This window comes from Stegodyphus dumicola, chromosome 4 (genome assembly GCF_044657685.1).
Source record: "Stegodyphus dumicola isolate Sdum_Otavi_A_Nest chromosome 4, ASM4465768v1".
NCBI classification, from domain to species: domain Eukaryota; kingdom Metazoa; phylum Arthropoda; class Arachnida; order Araneae; family Eresidae; genus Stegodyphus; species Stegodyphus dumicola.
The window spans coordinates 262,612,016-262,624,345 of NC_140771.1; the positions used below are offsets into that span (position 1 = coordinate 262,612,016).

At 31.8% G+C, this 12,330-nt stretch overlaps 1 long non-coding RNA gene across 4 annotated transcripts in view; it reads right to left on the bottom strand.

The window, feature by feature from the left end:
* Window positions 1-12,330, bottom strand: part of LOC118206125 (uncharacterized) — a 111,683-nt gene that overhangs the window by 86,363 nt on the left and 12,990 nt on the right. For all 4 annotated transcript variants that reach the window (XR_015040925.1, XR_015040928.1, XR_015040926.1 and 1 more), the window contains one exon: window positions 2,543-2,589. This is a non-coding gene — a long non-coding RNA (uncharacterized LOC118206125). The remainder of the gene's footprint in view (window positions 1-2,542; window positions 2,590-12,330) is intronic.

A 12,330-nucleotide genomic window follows, 5' to 3' on the forward strand; every position in this document is an offset into this window, starting at 1 on the left:
CAAAAGCAGAGAAGAAGTACCATTCCAGCAAATTGGAGTTAATAGCAATCGTATGGATGTTAGATAGGTTAAAACAGTTCTTAATTAGCATAAAATTTACAATTATTACCGACTGCCAAGCCCTTATGAATGCGAATTCATAAGGGCTTGGCATATGAATATGAATATGAATATGAATGCGAGGAATTCAAATTAAGGACTTCCTACCGAATTTGGTCGAAATCAATAACTTTTAAGGACCAGAAATAGATTCCAAAAAAATCTAAGGACTCTTTAAGGACCGTACGAACTCTGCTGAGGCTTATCCAGGGCCAGTGCTAGACATTTTGTGGCTCAATGCAGTCTCTGTGGGTCTGAAATTCCACTGCCAAGCTTCTGTCTAAATTCTGAAAATTTTGCCCCCCCCCCCCCCCCCGTAAAATGTTTGCCATTCCTTAATTTTGTTGCTTTGTGCTTCTCTAAACTCTAAAAATTTTGCCTCTCCTATATTCTGCTGCCCAGAGCGACTACACCAGCTCGCATTGTTCCTGGTCTTACCTGAATAACCAGTGAATAATTCTCAATTCAAGTAGCAGTAAATGAAATCTTTCAGCATATAAATATCATTGCATATGGAAAGAAATTTCTGTTAAATTTCTCATCAATGGACTCAGTACTTCACAGCGGACTGAATATAAAAAGGTTACCCATGTTCTTTGGTATTCAGTTTCTAATATATTAAAAAAAAAAAAATTGTTTAGACTTCACTGCCTCACTTCTCAAGTTGCAGTGTGTTGATACTTTCATTCAGTGATGGAAGCAAAAAACAATTATTCGCCAGGTTGGCATCAGTGCCAAAATGATATTACAAATTAGGATTCTCCACATATTTTATTATGGAAAAATATAAAATTTGTAAGCATAAAAAAATGACAAAGTGAAGAGAGGGGAAGGTTGCTGGTGATCGAAATATTTGGATTTTAGATCATTCCGGGTATCGGATATCAAGATTTTGTACTTTCTACTGAATTTTTCATTCCTACACTCAGTAAGAAAATTTCCTATTATATAGTATTCTCAAAAAGACCTCACAGAATTACAATTGAAGGGAAAAATCCATGTTGAATCATTTTAATTAAATTTATACTTTAAGGCCAAAAATCATGAATATTTCATTTTAAATATTTCAAAATATTTCATTTTAAAATTTGAGATTTTTTGCCAAAAATCTCAAATTTTAAAATGAAATACCTTCGTCAATTTTGCTGCATTATTATGAAAAAATATAAAATTTGTAAGCATAAAAAATGACAAAGTGAAGAGAGGGGAAGGTTGCTGGTGATCGAAATATTTGGATTTTAGATCACTCCGGGTATCGGACATCCAGATTTTGTACTTTCCACTGAATTTTTCATTCCTTCACCCAGTAAGAAAAATTTTTATTATATAGTATTCTCAAAAAGACTTCATAGAACTACAATTGAAGGGAAAAATCCATGTTGAATCATTTTAATTAAATTTATACTCCAAGGCAAGCCAAAAATGATGCCAAAAATCTCCAATTTTAAAATGAAATAAATTGCTCAATTTTTGCAGCAATTTATTTTTTGTGAGTATAAAAATTTTCCTAAATTTAACTACAGGGACAGAGGGACTTACATACTAAACTGGATTTAAAAATTTAAAAGTGCCAAATATTAGCATCATTTGAAATGTTTTTGTATTACAATACATCGTTTGAAATCTGGACGTCCAATATCCAAAGGTATGGACAACCAGCTAAAAATACATTAAAAATACAGAATGAAAGATAGAAAGAGGAACAGTTGTTAATTTATTATATTCAATAACAAAACTAGGCTCATCAAGGATTACTCATGGTTACATGAAATCAAAGTAAAAAATTTTATGCGTTTGGTGAGTTTCTGTTTACGAAAAATGGCCAACAGGAAAATTAAAGTACTAAACAACTCTACAAGCAATTCAAACAGCTTAAAATTAAGAGTTCTGAAAATCATGTTGAAAAGATAATAATTGGGTAAAAAATGCTAAGCTTCGAGCATGTAATACTACATGGATTTTACATGGCTTTACATAATTTTTTCATTATACCAAAATCAGAAAAATGTTTTAATAAAATTAATGCATGTTTTACAGCCAATGGAACTCAAAAGCACGAAACCGACTACAAATCAAACATTTAATGACATTTAGAAAACAAAAAACCATTAATTACTTTGAATAAAAAGGGGATAAATGCCTTAAAAAACAGTTTTTGAGAAAGCATGTCTTACTAATTTCTTTTCTCCGAGGAAGAAATTATAAATCAGTATTACCTTAAGAAACACACTACACAGATGCAAGTATTTAGCAAAATATTCAGGTATGATATGAATCTAATAGTTGTTTTAATTAATACAATTTGATGATAATTAGCATAATGGAATAAGATAAGCACAGGATATCATAATACAGAAATGTTTCATTATAAGTAAGGAGGAAAAAAAAGTTTGATGTGAAGTTAAATGATTAAAATGGAAGCATATAGAGTTAAAATGCTTACCAATCTGCTCCTTTGATAGTTACATTTTCAGTTCAAGCCATTCGTAACTGTAGGAAAAAAAAGGAATTATAATTAATAGCAAGAATTAATCATAAACATGCCACAAGAATGGGTGTTATTTAAACATGGAATCGTTAAATATTCTTAGCTACTTAGAAAGAAAGTGAAAAATTGCTGTAAGTCATAAAAAATGTGATTATTCAAAGAGTTTTATATGAAAAACAAAATAATTAAGAAATAATTTAACTATTTTAAAGAATGTTCCTTCAACAAGAATCCGAAATTTATTAAAAGGTTTATTTAGCACATTTAAACTATCATTTTAATAACATGATTAAAATTTTGGTGGTTACCTTCATACATATATATAGTTGGTAATCATGAATCAGTTAGGAGTAGATAAGTGTAGAGAATAATGTTACATCAGTAACATTCGTGCAAGGAAGTGGACACAAGGATTCACAATATTGCGCTTTTCGCAACATCCAGATATTCAGATCTAAAGGACTATTTTAAACTACTAAAATTTTAAACCACACAAAAGGGGAAAAATGGGGTAGCTATATCTCCTTATCTACTGGGCCAATTGACAAAATTCAGATTGAGTTTTCTTACATTTAAAAAACAAGACTTAACAGTTGTTCTAACAAAGGTATAACTTCAACACAAAATCAGACTTTTCTGAAAAAACATACAATTTTTTTTCTATATTTCGATTCTACACCTCAAATTATGCCAAAATGCCAAATTTTGTAAAAATATCATGCATAGTTTTTTAAAAAATCAGCTCTTAAAATGTTAGCTACTCACTGTTAATTGAATTTGGTAGATATTTATAAAATTTACTTGATTTTTCTAAAATTAAATTTACTTGATTCTTTCTTTCACAATCCAAAATTTAGTTTCAATCCAAATAAAATTTGCACACTTTTTCTGATTTATTTTTTAAATTTGTATTTCTTAACAATTTTTATAAATTTTTTGAAAAAAAATCTGAATTATAACCTATAAAATTTTTACGATCATCTTTAAAAGTAGAAGTATTTCTAGGTATATCTTCAAAAATATTAGTTTTTTATTAAACATTTCTGAAGACACATATGAATTTATATAATGGCCGCACTTTGAAATTTTACATCCTTTTTTGGCGGGGGGAGGGAGACATTACCCGTAACTATGGTTTCCAAATTTTGTTACGATCTTCAATGAGTTTCCACATCTATTTTTAACTTAGCATTTCCAAAAACAATTTTACAGAAAATTAATCAGATGAAATCCTTTCAATTTTACTTATGTTGAACAATAAATACAGTACAAAGTCCGAAATCCAGACGTCCATTATCCGGAATGATCTAAAATCTGGACCCCAAAGCCACAAACATTTTTTTTTTTTTTTAATGCTTTACGCATGCGAATTTGATTTTTTCTTCCATAATAAAATATGGAGATTTTCACTTGAAAATTCCAATTCTTAATTTCCCTTAAGGCACTAAATAAAATACCTTGTTATGGAAAAACAATCACGTAACGGCGGTATCGAGTGCCGGCCCTAGATAAAGCCTTAAGTATATGTGGAAGTTTATTTATTCAGGACTCAGATTATTTTGAAGCATGTGCAAGAAATAAACATAGGTATAGTTGTTGTGTAATTTGAAGAAAAAGGCTAGAGGGCGCTGTTGCTCGCTTAGTTGTAAGAGAATAAAGTTTGTTCATGTTGAAGGCGGCGGCCTAAGAATACGCTCTGTATATAGTAATTAAAATATTGTTAAAAATGAAAAAGTGTTAAAATTAGTAAACCCACTGAACCACCATTATCTGACTTGGAGATGCACAAAATTATTAGATGGTGCATCGGCGTAAGGAATTAAGTCTTTGTGAAGATTTTAGGTGTTCGATCCAAGTGTTTCGATTTCAATGGATATTTCATATTCAAGTGACAATGGAATTTCAAATAAAGGTAGGGAAATCTTAAATTAATTATTTAGTGATTATTTGTAGTACATTAGTAAGTATTTATTACTGCTGTCGTGGGTGTATTTAAATTAAATAAAATGGAAGAGAAGTTAGATAGATTGAAACGTAAACGTTCCACATTGAGATCGTCTGTTAGTAGGTTAATTAAAGTGATTGAAGATAAATTAAAAATTGAAGGGGATGAAAATTTGATTAAAGAATTACGAGAATTGTTTGAATTATTAACCGAAAAGAAAAATAATTTGAGAACGCTTGATGATGAAATACAAGAGTTAATTGATGTTAACTTAATTGAAGAAGATTGTAGTATAAGCGAAGAATACAATGGCAAATGTATAATTGCTTGTAGTCAAATTAAGCAGTTTCTAGGTGCGGTTACCGCAGTACCGCCAGCGAGGAATCCCCAAAGTTCTGATTTAAACCAGTCTAGTGGTAATGGAATTTTGCATGTAAGTTCCAGTTCTAGTGGGAGTAGTACGCTGAAATTACCAAAATTAATGATTGATAAATTTTGGGGAGACCCCAAACAATGGAATGAATTTTGGAATAGTTTCGAAAATTCGATACATAAAAACGAAACGCTTTCAAAAATACAAAAATTTGTATACTTAAAAACATTCTTAACGGGACAAGCTTCGAATGTTGTGTCAGGCTTTGAGTTAACAGAAAGTAATTATGATAGTTGTGTAGCATTACTAAAGGACAGATATGGTCGAAAAGACCTGATCATTAATTCATTCATGAATAAAATTCTCAATTTAGAAGCTGTTAAAAATTCTGCTAACGTAAAGGCTTTACGTAAATTATATGACGAATTAGAAGTTTCGATTCGTAATTTGGAAACTTTAGAAGTAACTTCTGGCTCATATGGACATTTATTAATTCCAATATTATTAAAATTAATTCCGGACGATTTAGTTTTGGAATTTAATCGGCAAAGAGGATCGAAAGATAAAGTTGAAGTTTCGGAATTAACACAATTTATTAAAATGGAAATAGAATGCAGGGAAGTTTCAAATCTAGTATTAAGCGAAAGGAAAAATCCTGTGCCTCCGCGAGTCTATCAATCAAAATATGAAACTAGAAAATATATAAAAAATACACCCACGGCTGCATTTCATACTGCAGTTAACCAAAAATGCATCTTTTGTGATAATTTGCACGAGTCATTTAAATGCGAAGTGAGTGTTTCTGATAAATTAAAGAAACTAAGATTCGAAAACCGCTGCTTTTCTTGTTTTAAAAAATTCCATACATCAGAAAGGTGCAGAAATAAAACTAAATGTAATAAATGTGGCGGTATGTATCACAATGAATCGATTTGTACTAATAAATCCCTTGTAAACAAAAAGTTGGAACAAGGTTATTCCAAAAATGAAACTGAATCTCTGACTTTGAATTCTGAGGAAAGAAATAAAGTTCAAAACTTAAAATTGATTGCTTCTGTTCCTCAAGGTGATAATAATAATGACTGTAATTCCAGGGAAATATTATTACAAACTTGTACAGTTTATGCTTGTTCTAAGTATAAATCAAAATTAACTAGATTAATTCTTGATCAAGGCAGTCACAGATCCTTTATAACGAAAAAATTGGCCGACCATTTAAAACTTACTCCAATCCGTTATGAAAGACTTTCTGTTTATTCATTTGGTGCGACGAAGGCAATGAATCATTCCTATCCGGTCGTTGAAATCGAAATTCAGAATTGGAAACAAAATAATAAAATAAAAATTGAATGTTTGATCTCGGATGTTATTTCCTCGGCGTCCATCAGTGTGCCTAGTAAACAAATTGCAGACTTCATGGAGCATATGGGGTTGCAGATCGCCGATTGTGCAAGAAAAAATAATAGATGTTGAGATATTAATTGGAGGGGATGAATTCTGGAATGTAGTTTATTCTGAAAGAATTAAAATATCTGAAGGGTTGTACGCAGTCAGTTCTGTGTTTGGTTGGGTTGCCGCAGGAATCCAGAAAAATAAAACAAACAAAAATTGTTCTGAAAATTTAGCGGTAATGACAAACACTGTTGTGTTGAAACATTTAAAAGGTTTTTGGGAATTAGAACATATGGGAATTAATGATTCTGATGATTATTCCGATATTGACTGCGAAACAGACCAGTTTGAAAGAAATTTGCAGTTTAAAAACGGAAGATATGAGGCAAATTTAATCTGGAAATACAGTCCGAATAATCTAGGAAATAATTTTGAGGTAGCTAAGAAACGATTCGCAAACTTTCACAATAAACTAAGTAAAACTCCGGAGATTTTTCGGGAATATTAAAATATAATTGAGAACCAGATATTAGAAGGAATTGTGGAGGAATGTCCAAATAATGATACAAATTTGGGATATTTTATGCCTCACCGAGCAGTGATACGACCTAGTGAAACTACTAAGGTAAGAATTGTGTACGATGCTAGCTCAAGGACAGAGGACACGAATTCGTTAAATGACTGCCTTGAATCGGTACCTAATCTAAATCCAAATATACTAGACATTATGTTAAATTTTCGTAAGTTTAAGATAGCGTTTTGTGGAGACGTTGAAAAAGCCTTTTTGATGATAGGAATTGCTGAAGGTGATAGAAAATTTCTAAAATTTCTTTGGTTTAATGAAAATAATGACTCCTTTAAGATTATGCAAATGTGTCGCGTAGCTTTCGGTTTGACTATATCTCCTTTCATTTTGGTCGCCACTATAAAATATCACATTCGAAAATATAAAGATAAAATGCCAGACAGTTTCCAAATGTTAAATTCTTCTGTCTATGTCGATGACCTATATTTTGGAGCAGGAACGGTTGAAGATGCATATCGGTTATCTGTAGATGCGGTTAATATATTTAAGGATGCTGGGATGAATTTCAGAAAATTAAGAACTAATTCTAAAGCATTAAACGATTTATGGGTCTTAAATGGGATTAAGGAATCAGATAACAAATTAACTAGTGAATCGAATTTCTTAGGCATGATTTGGAATTCCATTGAAGACAATATAAAGTTAAATTTAAAAAATTTAATTGACTTTTCTTCTGGAAATGATTTTGCTACAAAAAGGAAACTTTTGCAAAGTATCGCCCAAATATACGATCCATTTGGATTTATTGCACCCTTTGTTATTCGGGCAAAAATTATTATGCAAGAAATCTGGTGTTCCGGTTCTGACTGGGATGAGGTTCTTCCTGCAGAGATTAAGGACAAATTCAACATTTGGCGGGAGGAACTTAATGATTTAACTGAAATATCGATTCAGCGAAATTTCTTTGATGACGATCCAATGAATATAAGCCTTCACCTATTTTCGGACGCTAGTCCTAAAGCATATGGGGCCATCGCATATTTCAGATATTGTACGAGTGATTCTAAAATTAAAACTTCCTTTATCATGTCGAAATGCAGAGTTGCACCTTTAAGAGCAATCACGCTTCCTCGTTTAGAGTTAATGGGAGCACTCGTGGCTGCTCGAATGTATAAATATTTGAAAAAATTGTTTGGTGATTTAATTGAGGATGTTTATTTTTGGAGTGATTCCGAAATCGCCATTACTTGGATTAAAGGTTCGCCAAATAATTGGAAACCATTTATCGCCAATCGTGTTACAGAAATACAGAGTATATGCAACAACAAATTGTGGAACCACTGCGAAGGAAAACAAAATCCTTCCGATTTACTGACTCGAGGAATTAGTGCTCAGTCACTAATTAAGAATGATCTGTGGTGGCATGGGCCACACTGGTTACGTTTTCCTACTGAAAACTTTCCAAAACAAAAGAAATTAAAACCAAATTCAGAATCGTTGGAGTTAAGAAAAAGTATTATTTTGACTGCACCTGTAATTAACAATGAATCCCCAATTTTGCATATAGAAAAATTCAGTTCTTTAGGAAAATTACTTCGAATTACTGCCTATGTATTTAGATTTATTGGGAGACTTCGGAAAAGGTCTACAGAGAATGGACCTTTAAGTGCTTTTGAGATTAAAGCAGCTGAACATTATTGGGTAAAAATTACGCAACGAGAATCGTATCAAGCGGAAATAATTAAGTTATCAGATAAAAAATCAATTCTCGATTCTTTCATCTACTCCCTTAATCCAAGGCTTGATGAGGAGGGAATTCTTCAGTTGAAAGGTCGCATTCAATTTGCAGACTGTCACGAGAATTTAAAACATCCTATTCTATTACCCTCAAAATGCAAGTTTACCGAGTTGATCATCACGGACTCGCATGAAAGGGTATTCCATGCTGGAGTTAATTCGACACTAACTCAGATCAGAGACAAATATTGGATCATTAAGGGAAGACAGCGTGTTAAGACTATCATCAGCAAATGTGTGATATGCAAACGATATAGTGCTCGTCCTGGGGTACAGGATATCGCTGCACTTCCTCCAGACAGAATCCAAGAGTCGCCTCCATTTGCTGTGACCGGGTTGGACTTCGCCGGTCCATTTTTTACGAAAGACAGGCAAGGTAAAGTTTACATGCTGTTGTTAACGTGTGAGGTCACTCGTGCCTTACATATAGAGATAGTAACTGATCTCAGCACTGAAAGTTTTTTGCTAGCTTTCCAAAGATTTTTAGCTCGCCGAGGACTGTGTACCATCGTGTACTCCGATAATGCCAAGACTTTTAAAAGAGCTGATAGAGAACTAAAACATATTTTTAAAACTTTGAGTGACTCATCTGTGAAAGAATTATTTTCTGCTAGAGCCATAAATTGGAAATTTATTATTGAGAGGGGTCCATGGTGGGGAGGGTTTTGGGAGCGTATGGTACGAACCATAAAATCCAGCTTGCGAAAAATTATTGGTCGATCATCCCTTACTGTGAAAGAGCTTGAAACAGTGCTCAATGAAATCGAGGCAATGATTAATTGTAGACCAATTACCTACGTGTTTACCGATCCCAATGAACCTTCTTCACTAACACCCTCTCATTTTCTGGTTGGTAGACGATTGCTATCTCTGCCTGCTAATAAAATAACATCAAATAATTTGATTGGGTCAAGAAATTCAATTATTAAACGATATAAATACCATCAAGATATTTTAAATCATTTTTGGAAGCATTGGAGATCAGAGTATCTTTTTAATCTGAGATTTGCCAATATTTGTCCTCCACACTCTAACGCATCTCACTTTAAAATCAACGATATTGTCTTGATTCATGACGACAAACATCCCAGAAATCTTTGGACAATAGGTAAAATTTTGGAATTAATGCCAGGCAGAGATGGTAAAATAAGATCTTGCATAATTAAAACACCTACTGGTACCTTAAAAAAAGCCTATACAATTGTTATATAATATGGAACTTAACTAATGTTTGTATTTTGTATTTTTAGGTTTGATTCTCCTGACCTTGCTGATAGGTATCATTTAATGTTTTGTAAAATTTTATGTGCTTATAATTATGTATGCATGTTTGTTATATTTAACCATTTCTCCAGGATTTATTGTCGAAATATTAATTGAATATTCTAGGATTTATTATTGAAAGATGAACTCTCCACCGAGTTCAGGTGGGGAGTGATGTGTAATTTGAAGAAAAAGGCTAGAGGGCGCTGTTGCTCGCTTAGTTGTAAGAGAATAAAGTTTGTTCATGTTGAAGGCGGCGGCCTAAGAATACGCTCTGTATATAGTAATTAAAATATTGTTAAAAATGAAAAAGTGTTAAAATTAGTAAACCCACTGAATCACCATTATCTGACTTGGAGATGCACAAAATTATTAGAATAGTAAATAACTAAACTAATACAGTTCAGGCTTAATTCAGTACTCTATAGGAGCAAGACAAAATTTAGCGAAACAGCTTGGCTTTCGTCGTCAAGATTGTGATACACAGCCAATAATGTATAATCGATGCTATTAAGTTAGGCTAAAATTATCTTTACTGATTCTAAGGCATTTCAATTAATGCAGCAGACTGCGCTGCGCTCTGCTCTTCTAATTTGATCCAGCTTATTATTTTTTGCAGACTCTTTTTATTACGGCAATTTTATAAAAACTAAGCTTGAACTTTCAATTAAGTCGAAAAGTGTTTCCAATTCTGGAGTTGCCAAAGGATATCCATAGCGAAACTAAGTTTTCATGTCCATTAAACAAAAAGTGGAATTTCTGCAAAATATGGATAAAGGCATATCCGTCTCAAAATTATGCGAGGAATATGGCATTGGAAAGTCCACTATATATGAGACAAGAAAAAATAAAAAGGAACTTTTTGAATTTTTTGTGGAAGCATCTTAAACAACTTGCATTGAAAGAAATGTTTCATAAAGTAAACAAATGAATATTAAGCTTTCTTTTGTAAATTTTAATACCCTTTAGATCATAATTCTTCTTTATTTCATAAATTACGGTTTCATATTTTTAATTTTATAATTTCTGCATGCAATCCTACCAGATTTAAACTGATGATCTATAATCCGGAATCGCCGAAGTCCCGACGAGTCTGTATTAACGGCTTTTGACTGTATGTAACAAAACATCACTGTTGCCACAAAAAATCTACATTATAAGGAACATATTAAATTGTGTATTAACTGAGTTCGTGCACGTTCCTGAACAGGCCCATTTCCTTCCAATGGATTCACACTCCATCATTGATACAGAATTGTATTGAATTTTAATTGTATAATTTCTGCATGCCATCTTACCAGATTTAAATTGATGATCTATTATCCAGAAAAATCCCAAATCTGGAATCGCTGAAGTCCCGACCAGTCCGGATTTCAGACTTTGTACTGTATTTATTAATACCATATGAAGAGATACTTTTAAGAATATTACTCAAATTTTTAATGCATTTTATTTTCACTTTTTTTAAGTGTTTGATAGAGTAAATTTTTAATTTTGCAATGTTATTGTCTGTTATTTTACTTAATTTTATATACAACAAAATTTATTTTGTAGATTTCAAAATTGTGCATCATATACATATTTAATACTTCTAAATATATAAAACAATACATAAAAAATATAAATAAAACATGCTTATCTTCTACTACAGATATGTTTAACAGCAACAAAATTTAATAATAAGATTTTTCTTTTCTTTCACGGTTGCCGCAAATGCAAGAAATAAAAATAATTCTGAAGACATTTTTTATGTTGAAAGGTATTTAGTGGCATTAACTGCACAAGATATTTTTAAGCAAGTTGTAGCTTCTATTTAAAAGAGCCACTGATATTATCATCCAAGACTCATATTTTCAAACTACAGTTAATTTTTATATAAACATGAGGTTTAGAATAATCACTTTCCTAAAAATCAAATAATGACACAAACATCACATTCTTTGGAGCCTGAATTAATCAGAATCACAGAAGTTTAGTGGTTATGTAGAAACTATCCGCAGCAGGACAACTCAGAAAGTTCTGGGAACAAGTAAAATATACACAAAAAATTTTGGAATCATTTACCATGATCTCTATTAAATAAATTTAAGATGATTTCTCAAAATAAAAATTCCACTTTTTAAAAAATTAAATCCTGGAAAGCACTTTCCTGTTTTCACACATGTGCTTAAAATTCTAATTTAGAATGCAATTGTCAAAAACTGAATCATTGCCTATGAAAAAATACTTCATTTTCAGATTAGATATCAATTCCCCTCCCCCCTCAGTAGTACATAGAGTTCAAACTGCAAAATGTCCTGCAAAAAAGAAATAAAAATGCATTTCAATAGTCAGTACATAACGGAATATGCTATACAATATTTACATATATGTTGCTTCAAAGCACTAAACTGGGACGTAAATTTCTTCTGAAATTTAAGATGAATATGAAAAAGGTACACAATAAA